Below are 12,805 nucleotides of genomic sequence, written 5' to 3'. Positions count from 1 at the left end.
ACGGAGAGGGCGAGTGGAGAAGTGTGGCAATTGAAGCTCTGGTGAAACTCCTTCTTTGTGAATCACTCAGCAAACAGAGACGTGAAGGTGACTCAGGCGTGAGAGCTCTTCACATCGAGAACAAAAAGCAATCAAGGGCAGTTAGCACCTCTTCCGGACTGGGGGTGGGGTGAGGTAATTACCTTTTGAGTTCTGTTACTATGTTCAGAAACTGCCTTTTAGATTGAGGTGAACAGAAACTCCATTTCTAATAAGCACCATGGAAGTTAGAAAAATGTATTGAGTCGCTTCTCGTCGATTCCCGCACAGGTTTCCGACTCACTTGGTATCCATGTGGCTCATGTCCAGGAGTGAACATCTCTGCAGCAAATTGCACGGTTAAGGTAAAAGGCACGGAAAGTGTCATCTCGAACTGGCTCCGAGGTCAGAGCATCCTCACAATGTGATCTGTCGCTCTCGGAATGTAATGCGACCTCCGGTTTTAGGGTAGAGAACTTTCTTTGGGACCCTTATTCTGCAAAACAGACACAGTGACTGAATAAATGCTGCACGGTATGATTTGGAACACGGCCTGCTCAGCTTTGTGCATTTTCCCTGTAGTCCGGCGTGTTTCGTGTTCCGTGTAAACGTGAAAGTCGTCCTTTTTCGAGCAATGGGTGAAATCATTTAGCAAAGCAAGAATCGAAATTGCAGTAATGTCAAGCAGCTCATGGTTATTTGACCAAATCATAAGCGAACATATATTGTCACGCACTCACAGATACATTTGTAGCTGAAAAGAGTCCGAGAAGATAGACTCAGCTTAAAATTGATTTTTGTCTGGATTGATGGGCTATCATTATCTGCTGCGACATTGACATTGCAGCCGGGCACATCCCAGCAGCTGTGCGAGTCGGAGAGGGATCATGGAACCCTTTTCATGTGACTTTGCGTCTGTTGTTATGCAGGGGCACAATTGGAAATGCAAGGAAAGGGGCTGTGCGATCGGCTGGTAGTGTGGCCGAGCGGTCTAAGGCGCTGGATCCAGGCTCCAGTCTTGAAAGGGGCGCGGGTTCGAATCCCGCCACTCCCTTTTCTGCTGTTTAACTCCAATGCTGCAGCTTGTTAAAATGCTGTTTCCGCCCCCACTGTATTGATGTTGAAAACAAAAGTAAAATGGGTTTGCTTCCGGGGGAATTAACTGTGGTGTGGGACAGTGCCACGCGGAAAATCGCAAACAGCTCTGCTGTTCCAGGCAATTTGAGCGTTTACTGGAACCGAATGGAGACTGTTATTTCATCGCTGTTGTGATGAAACACTGCAGAAACGAACGACTTCCTTACTTTTGCTCCGACTGACCATACTCCGTGAAATTTCCGCGGACCCACAGTTGAGGATTTTTGCTGCTGGAAGTTACCTCAGAAACCCTGTTAACTCGTTATGTGGTGACTCGACTCGTCGTTATTTGGTTTTCTGGTCAATGGGGAAATCGATCCAATGAATTTCGATGTCACATGTTATTGAATTTCTCCCATTTCCTTTATTTCCGTCCTGGAGGCATCGGAACGGAAAGAGAATCTCATCGAGACTGTGATTGGTGAAATTCACTTTTCATGGCCCCTTCTTATTATGTTCTTTCTTTCTCTCTTTTCAGCATTGTCTGGGAAGTGTTGGTGCACGAAGGCTGCAGTATGTTTGAAAGAGTAGTTTGGAATTGCCCTGTTGTTAGTTGTGAGATTACTTTATGACTCATGCCCTCGGACTGTCTCACATTTCGCATTCATGCATCTCTGTGTCTGAAAATGCATTAGGCATGCCAGTTTTGTTTGTGTTCCGTGTTAAATGTTTACTGTTTTGCGATTCGCTCAGTACATTACGAGTTAACAGGGTTTCTGAGGTAACTTCCAGCAGCATAAATCCTCAACTGAGGGTCTGGGAAAATTTCACGGAGAATGGTCAGTCGGAGCAAAAGTAAGGAAGTCGTTCGTTTCTGCAGTGTTTCACAATACTACCTTTCCCGTGAGCAGGCGAACAGACGAAACGATTGTGCCACAGACTGCGACGGCAAGCTCAGCTAAAAAATAATCGTTTAAAGCCGGTGTAAGCAACACGACGGTATTGGGGTACACCGCGTGGAATCAGATACTTCGGTGTATCTCGTCCATGCTCACAGTATAGCCAAAGTTAAACAAGTCCCGTTCCCCAGCATTTGGCCCCAATCCCGCTAAACCCATCCTATCCAGCAACTCATCCGATTACCTTTGCACTTTTCTGAGTGTAATCGCCTCCTCCACTTCCTCTGGTAGCTCATTCCAAACACGCACAACCTTCTGTGTGGGAAATGTGCCGCAGGTCCTTTGTCAATTTCAGCCCACTCACCTTAAACCGATGCTCTCGATTTTTCAACTCACCCCAACTTGGGTAAAACACATAAATACTCAGTTTACAACCCTTCCATAAGATCATGGCGCAGCCGTTATGCTGCGGGGAAAGTCGTCCCAGCTTATTCCACCTCGCCCTACGGTCCAAACATTGACGACATCCTTGTCTATATTTTGTCATCAATTTCACGTGTTTTTTTTACGTTTTCAAGATGTTAATTTCGCTGGACAATAACAAGCTATTGGAAACAGAAAGGTGAAACGTAGAATTGCTTCAACTTTCAGTGCTGGATGCCACTGAGCGGCAGTACGGTAGCCTCGGCTGGTTTCTGTAGTGTAGTGGTCATCACGTTCACCTCACATGCGAAAGGTCCCCAGTTCGAAACTGGGCAGAAACGGCTTTCTTTTTCAAGTGCAGCCTTTCACATGCACAAGAACGGAGCTTCCTTGCTTGCTTTCCCATCTGCAAACCTGCCTTCGAATTTGCTTGAACGAATCTGCTCTCGTAGTGAAATGCAAGGCAACTCCATTTAATTACTGTGCAAAGCGTTATGAAGTTTTTCTCCAACCTGGTTCTGATCATATGCCATTCTGTTTGAGAGTGTAGTTGCCGCGTTCTGATCCTTCCACGAAAAGCAGTACCGCATTTGCATTCCTTGCGCAGGCGGCCCGGTTCAAAGGCAGGGAAGAAGCTGATGCACTGGTGTCACAGCGCACCACGAATTTCTGAACTTGTCTGTCTGTCAAACGTACCCCAAAGTCGTCTCTGAAAGACTTCATTTGGAAGTTGTCTGTCGTTATTCAACGCGCGAGAGTTGGTACCGGAGGTCCTGAATCATGTTTTGGAGCAGTTCGCACGTTAGTGGCTCATTCAATCAGCAACAGCAATGAAAAAAAACATACACTCTGAGAGGAACCTCCGGACCTGTGCTGTCATAGCGTCGCTAGTATGAAGGTGCGCCCCGAGATCTAAGCCATTTTGGAACTGTAACGGAGGAATCGACAGAAAGGCTACAGAATGACATCGCATCCATTTAATTTTCTTTAAATCACTGACGAGCAGGAAAATGTTCACGGAGAGGGCGAGTGGAGAAGTGTGGCAATTGCAGCTCTGGTGAAACTCCTTCTTTGTGATTCACTCAGCAAACAGAGACGTGAAGGTGACTCAGGCGTGAGAGCTCTTCACATCGAGAACAAAAAGCAATCAAGGGCAGTTAGCACCTCTTCCGGAGTGGCGGTGGGGTGAGGTAATTACCTTTTGAGTTCTGTTACTATGTTCAGAAACTGCCTTTTAGATTGAGGTGAACAGAAACTCCATTTCTAATAAGCACCATGGAAGTTAGCAAAATGTATTGAGTCGCTTCTCGTCGATTCCCGCACAGGTTTCCGACTCACTTGGTATCCATGTGGCTCATGTCCAGGAGTGAACATCTCTGCAGCAAATTGCACGGTTAAGGTAAAAGGCACGGAAAGTGTCATCTCGAACTGGCTCCGAGGGCAGAGCATCCTCACAATGTGATCTGTCGCTCTCGGAATGTAATGCGACCTCCGGTTTTAGGGCAGAGAACTTTCTTTGGGACCCTTATTCTGCAAAACAGACACAGTGACTGAATAAATGCTGCACGGTATGATTCGGAACACGGCCTGCTCAGCTTTGTGCATTTTCCCTGTAGTCCGGCGTGTTTCGTGTTCCGTGTAAATGTGAAAGTCGTCCTTTTTCGAGCAATGGGTGAAATCATTTAGCAAAGCAAGAATCGAAATTGCAGTAATGTCAAGCAGCTCATGGTTATTTGACCAAATCATAAGCGAACATATATTGTCAAGCACTCACAGATACATTTGTAGCTGAAAAGAGTCCGAGAAGATAGACTCAGCTTAAAATTGATTTTTGTCTGGATTGATGGGCTATCATTATCTGCTGCGACATTGACATTGCAGCCGGGCACATCCCAGCAGCTGTGCGAGTCGGAGAGGGATCATGGAACCCTTTTCATGTGACTTTGCGTCTGTTGTTATGCAGGGGCACAATTGGAAATGCAAGGAAAGGGGCTGTGCGATCGGCTGGTAGTGTGGCCGAGCGGTCTAAGGCGCTGGATCCAGGCTCCAGTCTTGAAAGGGGCGCGGGTTCGAATCCCGCCACTGCCTTTTCTGCTGTTTAACTCCAATGCTGCAGCTTGTTAAAATGCTGTTTCCGCCCCCACTGTATTGATGTTGAAAACAAAAGTAAAATGGGTTTGCTTCCGGGGGAATTAACTGTGGTGTGGGACAGTGCCACGCGGAAAATCGCAAACAGCTCTGCTGTTCCAGGCAATTTGAGCGTTTACTGGAACCGAATGGAGACTGTTATTTCATCGCTGTTGTGATGAAACACTGCAGAAACGAACGACTTCCTTACTTTTGCTCCGACTGACCATACTCCGTGAAATTTCCGCGGACCCACAGTTGAGGATTTTTGCTGCTGGAAGTTCCCTCAGAAACCCTGTTAACTCGTTATGTGGTGACTCGACTCGTCGTTATTTGGTTTTCTGGTCAATGGGGAAATCGATCCAATGAATTTCGATGTCACATGTTATTGAATTTCTCCCATTTCCTTTATTTCCGTCCTGGAGGCATCGGAACGGAAAGGGAATCTCATCGAGACTGTGATTGGTGAAATTCACTTTTCATGGCCCCTTCTTATTATGTTCTTTCTTTCTCTCTTTTCAGCATTGTCTGGGAAGTGTTGGTGCACTAAGGCTGCAGTATGTTTGAAAGAGTAGTTTGGAATTGCCCTGTTGTTAGTTGTGAGATTACTTTATGACTCATGCCCTCGGACTGTCTCACATTTAGCATTCATGCATCTCTGTGTCTGAAAATGCATTAGGCATGCCAGTTTTGTTTGTGTTCCGTGTTAAATGCTTACTGTTTGCGATTCGCTCAGTACATTACGAGTTAACAGGGTTTCTGAGGTAACTTCCAGCAGCAGAAATCCTCAACTGAGGGTCTGGGAAAATTTCACGGAGTATGGTCAGTCGGAGCAAAAGTAAGGAAGTCGTTCGTTTCTGCAGTGTTTCACAATACTACCTTTCCCGTGAGCAGGCGAACAGACGAAACGATTGTGCCACAGACTGCGACGGCAAGCTCAGCTAAAAAATAATCGTTTAAAGCCGGTGTAAGCAACACGACGGTATTGGGGTACACCGCGTGGAATCAGATACTTCGGTGTATCTCGTCCATGCTCACCTCCTAGCCAAAGTTAAACAAGTCCCGTTCCCCAGCATTTGGCCCCAATCCCGATAAACCCATCCTATCCAGCAACTCATCCGATTACCTTTGCACTTTTCTGAGTGTAATCGCCTCCTCCACTTCCTCTGGTAGCTCATTCCAAACACGCACAACCTTCTGTGTGGGAAATGTGCCGCAGGTCCTTTGTCAATTTCAGCCCACTCACCTTAAACCGATGCTCTCGATTTTTCAACTCACCCCAACTTGGGTAAAACACATAAATACTCAGTTTACAACCCTTCCATAAGATCATGGCGCAGCCGTTATGCTGCGGGGAAAGTCGTCCCAGCTTATTCCACCTCGCCCTACGGTCCAAACATTGACGACATCCTTGTCTATATTTTGTCATCAATTTCACGTGTTTTTTTTACGTTTTCAAGATGTTAATTTCGCTGGACAATAACAAGCTATTGGAAACAGAAAGGTGAAACGTAGAATTGCTTCAACTTTCAGTGCTGGATGCCACTGAGCGGCAGTACGGTAGCCTCGGCTGGTTTCTGTAGTGTAGTGGTCATCACGTTCACCTCACATGCGAAAGGTCCCCAGTTCGAAACTGGGCAGAAACGGCTTTCTTTTTCAAGTGCAGCCTTTCACATGCACAAGAACGGAGCTTCCTTGCTTGCTTTCCCATCTGCAAACCTGCCTTCGAATTTGCTTGAACGAATCTGCTCTCGTAGTGAAATGCAAGGCAACTCCATTTAATTACTGTGCAAAGCGTTATAAAGTTTTTCTCCAACCTGGTTCTGATCATATGCCATTCTGTTTGAGAGTGTAGTTGCCGCGTTCTGATCCTTCCACGAAAAGCAGTACCGCATTTGCATTCCTTGCGCAGGCGGCCCGGTTCAAAGGCAGGGAAGAAGCTGATGCACTGGTGTCACAGCGCACCACGAATTTCTGAACTTGTCTGTCTGTCAAACGTACCCCAAAGTCGTCTCTGAAAGACTTCATTTGGAAGTTGTCTGTCGTTATTCAACGCGCGAGAGTTGGTACCGGAGGTCCTGAATCATGTTTTGGAGCAGTTCGCACGTTAGTGGCTCATTCAATCAGCAACAGCAATGAAAAAAAACATACACTCTGAGAGGAACCTCCGGACCTGTGCTGTCATAGCGTCGCTAGTATGAAGGTGCGCCCCGAGATCTAAGCCATTTTGGAACTGTAACGGAGGAATCGACAGAAAGGCTACAGAATGACATCGCATCCATTTAATTTTCTTTAAATCACTGATGAGCAGGAAAATGTTCACGGAGAGGGCGAGTGGAGAAGTGTGGCAATTGCAGCTCTGGTGAAACTCCTTCTTTGTGATTCACTCAGCAAACAGAGACGTGAAGGTGACTCAGGCGTGAGAGCTCTTCACATCGAGAACAAAAAGCAATCAAGGGCAGTTAGCACCTCTTCCGGACTGGGGGTGGGGTGAGGTAATTACCTTTTGAGTTCTGTTACTATGTTCAGAAACTGCCTTTTAGATTGAGGTGAACAGAAACTCCATTTCTAATAAGCACCATGGAAGTTAGCAAAATGTATTGAGTCGCTTCTCGTCGATTCCCGCACAGGTTTCCGACTCACTTGGTATCCATGTGGCTCATGTCCAGGAGTGAACATCTCTGCAGCAAATTGCACGGTTAAGGTAAAAGGCACGGAAAGTGTCATCACGAACTGGCTCCGAGGTCAGAGCATCCTCACAATGTGATCTGTCGCTCTCGGAATGTAATGCGACCTCCGGTTTTAGGGCAGAGAACTTTCTTTGGGACCCTTATTCTGCAAAACAGACACAGTGACTGAATAAATGCTGCACGGTATGATTCGGAACACGGCCTGCTCAGCTTTGTGCATTTTCCCTGTAGTCCGGCGTGTTTCGTGTTCCGTGTAAATGTGAAAGTCGTCCTTTTTCGAGCAATGGGTGAAATCATTTAGCAAAGCAAGAATCGAAATTGCAGTAATGTCAAGCAGCTCATGGTTATTTGACCAAATCATAAGCGAACATATATTGTCAAGCACTCACAGATACATTTGTAGCTGAAAAGAGTCCGAGAAGATAGACTCAGCTTAAAATTGATTTTTGTCTGGATTGATGGGCTATCATTATCTGCTGCGACATTGACATTGCAGCCGGGCACATCCCAGCAGCTGTGCGAGTCGGAGAGGGATCATGGAACCCTTTTCATGTGACTTTGCGTCTGTTGTTATGCAGGGGCACAATTGGAAATGCAAGGAAAGGGGCTGTGCGATCGGCTGGTAGTGTGGCCGAGCGGTCTAAGGCGCTGGATCCAGGCTCCAGTCTTGAAAGGGGCGCGGGTTCGAATCCCGCCACTGCCTTTTCTGCTGTTTAACTCCAATGCTGCAGCTTGTTAAAATGCTGTTTCCGCCCCCACTGTATTGATGTTGAAAACAAAAGTAAAATGGGTTTGCTTCCGGGGGAATTAACTGTGGTGTGGGACAGTGCCACGCGGAAAATCGCAAACAGCTCTGCTGTTCCAGGCAATTTGAGCGTTTACTGGAACCGAATGGAGACTGTTATTTCATCGCTGTTGTGATGAAACACTGCAGAAACGAACGACTTCCTTACTTTTGCTCCAACTGACCATACTCCGTGAAATTTCCGCGGACCCACAGTTGAGGATTTTTGCTGCTGGAAGTTCCCTCAGAAACCCTGTTAACTCGTTATGTGGTGACTCGACTCGTCGTTATTTGGTTTTCTGGTCAATGGGGAAATCGATCCAATGAATTTCGATGTCACATGTTATTGAATTTCTCCCATTTCCTTTATTTCCGTCCTGGAGGCATCGGAACGGAAAGGGAATCTCATCGAGACTGTGATTGGTGAAATTCACTTTTCATGGCCCCTTCTTATTATGTTCTTTCTTTCTCTCTTTTCAGCATTGTCTGGGAAGTGTTGGTGCACTAAGGCTGCAGTATGTTTGAAAGAGTAGTTTGGAATTGCCCTGTTGTTAGTTGTGAGATTACTTTATGACTCATGCCCTCGGACTGTCTCACATTTAGCATTCATGCATCTCTGTGTCTGAAAATGCATTAGGCATGCCAGTTTTGTTTGTGTTCCGTGTTAAATGCTTACTGTTTTGCGATTCGCTCAGTACATTACGAGTTAACAGGGTTTCTGAGGTAACTTCCAGCAGCAGAAATCCTCAACTGAGGGTCTGGGAAAATTTCACGGAGTATGGTCAGTCGGAGCAAAAGTAAGGAAGTCGTTCGTTTCTGCAGTGTTTCACAATACTACCTTTCCCGTGAGCAGTCGAACAGACGAAACGATTGTGCCACAGACTGCGACAGCAAGCTCTGCTAAAAAGTAATCCTTTAAAGCCGGTGTAAGCAACACGACGGTATTGGGGTACACCGCGTGGAATCAGATACTTCGGTGTATCTCGTCCATGCTCACCTCCTAGCCAAAGTTAAACAAGTCCCGTTCCCCAGCATTTGGCCCCAATCCCGATAAACCCATCCTATCCAGAAACTCATCCGATTACCTTTGCACTTTTCTGAGTGTAATCGCCTCCTCCACTTCCTCTGGTAGCTCATTCCAAACACGCACAACCTTCTGTGTGGGAAATGTGCCGCAGGACCTTTGTCAATTTCAGCCCACTCACCTTAAACCGATGCTCTCGATTTTTCAACTCACCCCAACTTGGGTAAAACACATAAATACTCAGTTTACAACCCTTCCATAAGATCATGTCGCAGCCGTTATGCTGCGGGGAAAGTCGTCCCAGCTTATTCCACCTCGCCCTACGGTCCAAACATTGACGACATCCTTGTCTATATTTTGTCATCAATTTCACGTGTTTTTTTTACGTTTTCAAGATGTTAATTTCGCTGGACAATAACAAGCTATTGGAAACAGAAAGGTGAAACGTAGAATTGCTTCAACTTTCAGTGCTGGATGCCACTGGGCGGCAGTACGGTAGCCTCGGCTGGTTTCTGTAGTGTAGTGGTCATCACGTTCACCTCACATGCGAAAGGTCCCCAGTTCGAAACTGGGCAGAAACGGCTTTCTTTTTCAAGTGCAGCCTTTCACATGCACAAGAACGGAGCTTCCTTGCTTGCTTTCCCATCTGCAAACCTGCCTTCGAATTTGCTTGAACGAATCTGCTCTCGTAGTGAAATGCAAGGCAACTCCATTTAATTACTGTGCAAAGCGTTATAAAGTTTTTCTCCAACCTGGTTCTGATCATATGCCATTCTGTTTGAGAGTGTAGTTGCCGCGTTCTGATCCTTCCACGAAAAGCAGTACCGCATTTGCATTCCTTGCGCAGGCGGCCCGGTTCAAAGGCAGGGAAGAAGCTGATGCACTGGTGTCACAGCGCACCACGAATTTCTGAACTTGTCTGTCTGTCAAACGTACCCCAAAGTCGTCTCTGAAAGACTTCATTTGGAAGTTGTCTGTCGTTATTCAACGCGCGAGAGTTGGTACCGGAGGTCCTGAATCATGTTTTGGAGCAGTTCGCACGTTAGTGGCTCATTCAATCAGCAACAGCAATGAAAAAAAACATACACTCTGAGAGGAACCTCCGGACCTGTGCTGTCATAGCGTCGCTAGTATGAAGGTGCGCCCCGAGATCTAAGCCATTTTGGAACTGTAACGGAGGAATCGACAGAAAGGCTACAGAATGACATCGCATCCATTTAATTTTCTTTAAATCACTGACGAGCAGGAAAATGTTCACGGAGAGGGCGAGTGGAGAAGTGTGGCAATTGCAGCTCTGGTGAAACTCCTTCTTTGTGATTCACTCAGCAAACAGAGACGTGAAGGTGACTCAGGCGTGAGAGCTCTTCACATCGAGAACAAAAAGCAATCAAGGGCAGTTAGCACCTCTTCCGGACTGGGGGTGGGGTGAGGTAATTACCTTTTGAGTTCTGTTACTATGTTCAGAAACTGCCTTTTAGATTGAGGTGAACAGAAACTCCATTTCTAATAAGCACCATGGAAGTTAGCAAAATGTATTGAGTCGCTTCTCGTCGATTCCCGCACAGGTTTCCGACTCACTTGGTATCCATGTGGCTCATGTCCAGGAGTGAACATCTCTGCAGCAAATTGCACGGTTAAGGTGAAAGGCACGGAAAGTGTCATCTCGAACTGGCTCCGAGGTCAGAGCATCCTCACAATGTGATCTGTCGCTCTCGGAATGTAATGCGACCTCCGGTTTTAGGGTAGAGAACTTTCTTTGGGACCCTTATTCTGCAAAACAGACACAGTGACTGAATAAATGCTGCACGGTATGATTTGGAACACGGCCTGCTCAGCTTTGTGCATTTTCCCTGTAGTCCGGCGTGTTTCGTGTTCCGTGTAAATGTGAAAGTCGTCCTTTTTCGAGCAATGGGTGAAATCATTTAGCAAAGCAAGAATCGAAATTGCAGTAATGTCAAGCAGCTCATGGTTATTTGACCAAATCATAAGCGAACATATATTGTCAAGCACTCACAGATACATTTGTAGCTGAAAAGAGTCCGAGAAGATAGACTCAGCTTAAAATTGATTTTTGTCTGGATTGATGGGCTATCATTATCTGCTGCGACATTGACATTGCAGCCGGGCACATCCCAGCAGCTGTGCGAGTCGGAGAGGGATCATGGAACCCTTTTCATGTGACTTTGCGTCTGTTGTTATGCAGGGGCACAATTGGAAATGCAAGGAAAGGGGCTGTGCGATCGGCTGGTAGTGTGGCCGAGCGGTCTAAGGCGCTGGATCCAGGCTCCAGTCTTGAAAGGGGCGCGGGTTCGAATCCCGCCACTGCCTTTTCTGCTGTTTAACTCCAATGCTGCAGCTTGTTAAAATGCTGTTTCCGCCCCCACTGTATTGATGTTGAAAACAAAAGTAAAATGGGTTTGCTTCCGGGGGAATTAACTGTGGTGTGGGACAGTGCCACGCGGAAAATCGCAAACAGCTCTGCTGTTCCAGGCAATTTGAGCGTTTACTGGAACCGAATGGAGACTGTTATTTCATCGCTGTTGTGATGAAACACTGCAGAAACGAACGACTTCCTTACTTTTGCTCCGACTGACCATACTCCGTGAAATTTCCGCGGACCCACAGTTGAGGATTTTTGCTGCTGGAAGTTCCCTCAGAAACCCTGTTAATTCGTTATGTGGTGACTCGACTCGTCGTTATTTGGTTTTCTGGTCAATGGGGAAATCGATCCAATGAATTTCGATGTCACATGTTATTGAATTTCTCCCATTTCCTTTATTTCCGTCCTGGAGGCATCGGAACGGAAAGGGAATCTCATCGAGACTGTGATTGGTGAAATTCACTTTTCATGGCCCCTTCTTATTATGTTCTTTCTTTCTCTCTTTTCAGCATTGTCTGGGAAGTGTTGGTGCACTAAGGCTGCAGTATGTTTGAAAGAGTAGTTTGGAATTGCCCTGTTGTTAGTTGTGAGATTACTTTATGACTCATGCCCTCGGACTGTCTCACATTTAGCATTCATGCATCTCTGTGTCTGAAAATGCATTAGGCATGCCAGTTTTGTTTGTGTTCCGTGTTAAATGCTTACTGTTTTGCGATTCGCTCAGTACATTACGAGTTAACAGGGTTTCTGAGGTAACTTCCAGCAGCAGAAATCCTCAACTGAGGGTCTGGGAAAATTTCACGGAGTATGGTCAGTCGGAGCAAAAGTAAGGAAGTCGTTCGTTTCTGCAGTGTTTCACAATACTACCTTTCCCGTGAGCAGTCGAACAGACGAAACGATTGTGCCACAGACTGCGACAGCAAGCTCTGCTAAAAAGTAATCCTTTAAAGCCGGTGTAAGCAACACGACGGTATTGGGGTACACCGCGTGGAATCAGATACTTCGGTGTATCTCGTCCATGCTCACCTCCTAGCCAAAGTTAAACAAGTCCCGTTCCCCAGCATTTGGCCCCAATCCCGATAAACCCATCCTATCCAGAAACTCATCCGATTACCTTTGCACTTTTCTGAGTGTAATCGCCTCCTCCACTTCCTCTGGTAGCTCATTCCAAACACGCACAACCTTCTGTGTGGGAAATGTGCCGCAGGACCTTTGTCAATTTCAGCCCACTCACCTTAAACCGATGCTCTCGATTTTTCAACTCACCCCAACTTGGGTAAAACACATAAATACTCAGTTTACAACCCTTCCATAAGATCATGTCGCAGCCGTTATGCTGCGGGGAAAGTCGTCCCAGCTTATTCCACCTCGCCCTACGGTCCA

The 12,805-nt window shown here is 46.4% G+C and overlaps 6 non-coding genes across 6 annotated transcripts; all 6 read left to right on the top strand.

The window, feature by feature from the left end:
• The first annotated feature begins 2,685 nt into the window (after nt 1–2,685).
• Nucleotides 2,686–2,758, top strand: trnav-cac (transfer RNA valine (anticodon CAC)). Its single transcript has one exon. It is a non-coding gene; the product is annotated as a tRNA-Val (tRNA).
• A 1,665-nt stretch (nt 2,759–4,423) lies between these two features.
• trnal-cag (transfer RNA leucine (anticodon CAG)) lies at nt 4,424–4,505 on the top strand. The gene has a single exon. It is a non-coding gene; the product is annotated as a tRNA-Leu (tRNA).
• A 1,612-nt stretch (nt 4,506–6,117) lies between these two features.
• trnav-cac (transfer RNA valine (anticodon CAC)) lies at nt 6,118–6,190 on the top strand. Its single transcript has one exon. It is a non-coding gene; the product is annotated as a tRNA-Val (tRNA).
• Nucleotides 6,191–7,855: 1,665 nt separating this feature from the next.
• On the top strand, nt 7,856–7,937 carry trnal-cag (transfer RNA leucine (anticodon CAG)). The gene has a single exon. It is a non-coding gene; the product is annotated as a tRNA-Leu (tRNA).
• Nucleotides 7,938–9,550: 1,613 nt separating this feature from the next.
• Nucleotides 9,551–9,623, top strand: trnav-cac (transfer RNA valine (anticodon CAC)). The gene has a single exon. It is a non-coding gene; the product is annotated as a tRNA-Val (tRNA).
• Nucleotides 9,624–11,288: 1,665 nt separating this feature from the next.
• On the top strand, nt 11,289–11,370 carry trnal-cag (transfer RNA leucine (anticodon CAG)). The gene has a single exon. It is a non-coding gene; the product is annotated as a tRNA-Leu (tRNA).
• Nucleotides 11,371–12,805: the final 1,435 nt, after the last annotated feature.

Source organism: Chiloscyllium punctatum, chromosome 31, assembly GCF_047496795.1.
Source record: "Chiloscyllium punctatum isolate Juve2018m chromosome 31, sChiPun1.3, whole genome shotgun sequence".
Classification (NCBI taxonomy): domain Eukaryota; kingdom Metazoa; phylum Chordata; class Chondrichthyes; order Orectolobiformes; family Hemiscylliidae; genus Chiloscyllium; species Chiloscyllium punctatum.
Note: the sequence above shows the minus strand (reverse complement) of the source record. Positions and strands in the feature narration are given on the sequence as shown.